Raw genomic sequence first — 1,925 nt, forward strand, 5'->3', positions numbered from 1 at the left:
AGCGTGGGGCCCCTCCCTCTTTGCCGTCCGCTAGCCGACGGCAAAGCTTCTTTGCCGTCTGCTAGCGGACGGCAAAGAACTGGCTGATGGCAAAGAAGTACTTTGCCATCAGCCAGTTCTTTGCCGTCTGCTTTTGGGTAGCTGATGGCAAAGAGCTTCTTTGCCGTCCGCTAGCGGACGGCAAAGAGCTGGCAGATGGCAAAGTAGCTGATTCCAGTAGTGTATGATCAACATAGTGAAGTTCACCAATGAAAACTTCTCCATCTCATGTGATGATCGGACATGATTTAGTTGATATGGATCACGTGATCATTTAGATGACTAGAGGGATATCTATCTAAGTGGGAGTTCTTAAGTAATATGATTAATTGAACTTTAATTTATCATGAACTTAGTATCTAATAGTATTTTGCATGTCTATGTTGTTGTAGATAAATGGCCCGTGCTACTGTTCCTTTGAATTTTAATGCGTTCCTAGAGAAAGCTAGGTTGAAAGATGATGGTAGCAACTACACGGACTGGGTCCATAACTTGAGGATTATCCTCATTGCTGCATAGAAGAATTACATCCTGGAAGAACCGATAGGTGCAAAGCCCGCTGCAGGAGCAACTCCTGATGTTATGAACGTCTGGCAGAGCAAAGGTGATGACTACTCGATAGTTCAGTGTGCCATGCTTTACGGCTTAGAATCGGGACTTCAACGATGTTTTGAACGTCATGGAGCATATGAGATGTTCCAGGAGTTGAAGTTAATATTTCAAGCAAATGCCCGATTGAGAGATATGAAGTCTCCAATAAGTTCTATAGCTGCGAGATGGAGGAGAACAGTTCTGTAAGTGAGCATCTTCCAATTCCTTCATTTGGTGAGTCAAATATGTCATAGGAGTTGGTTGACACAAGTGCTAGACCGGCAACACCTTCATCTTGAGTATCTTCGGAGTCGGAGTGATAACTTCTTTCAGAGTGGCTGTCGGAGTCGGAGTCGGAGCCGGATACCCATTCACCAACATGAGCTTGATGTCTTCGTCTTGTATAGCTCCTTGATGATTTTTCCTTCCTTTCCGAATCCTTGCTTCTCCGTGAGTATCTTCGTTCATAACGATCATCTCTACTCCTTCTCTCTCTTGGTGATGATCCTTTGCTTCTTCTTTCTGGAGAATCTTCTCTTCTCTTGTAGGGAGCCGTACACTCATTGGAATAGTGTCCAGGTCTTCCACAATTGTAGCAGTTTTTCTCTCGACTAGAAGATCTTTTGTCATTGTAGGACCTTGACTTGAAGCTTCTATCTTTGCTTCTACTCTTGTAGAACTTGTTGAAGTTCTTCACCATTAAGCTCAATTCTTCATTGAAGTCTTGTTTCTCACTTGATGATGTAGGGGCTTCACATAAGGCTTTATAGGCACCACTTGATTTGTTGTGAAGTTCCTCTTTATCCTTAAGTGACATCTCATGAGCAACAATTCTTCCAATCACCTCCGTTGGCTTGAGATCTTTGTAATTGGGCATCATTTGGATCAATGTGCACACGGTATCATATTTTCCATCCAAGGCTCTTAGAATCTCCTTGATGATGAATCTATCGGTCATCTCTTCACTTCCTAAGCCGGCAATCTCATTTGTGATGAGAGCAAGCCTAGAGTACATTTCAGCGACACCTTCACCATCCTTCATCTTGAACTTGTCAAGTTGGCTTTGAAGCACATCCAACTTGGATTCCTTTACGGAGTCGGTACCTTCGTGCATATCAATCAAAGTGTCCCAAATTTCCTTTGCATTCTCAAGACGGCTGATTTTGTTGAATTCTTCGGGGCACAATACATTGAAGAGAATATCACAAGCTTGAGCATTGTATTGCAACATCTTCAACTCATCCGCGGTAGCTTCACGGTTTGGTTCTCTCCCATCAAAGAAGTCACCTTGCAAA

Source organism: Triticum dicoccoides, chromosome 7A (genome assembly GCF_002162155.2).
Source record: "Triticum dicoccoides isolate Atlit2015 ecotype Zavitan chromosome 7A, WEW_v2.0, whole genome shotgun sequence".
Classification (NCBI taxonomy): Eukaryota; Viridiplantae; Streptophyta; class Magnoliopsida; order Poales; family Poaceae; genus Triticum; species Triticum dicoccoides.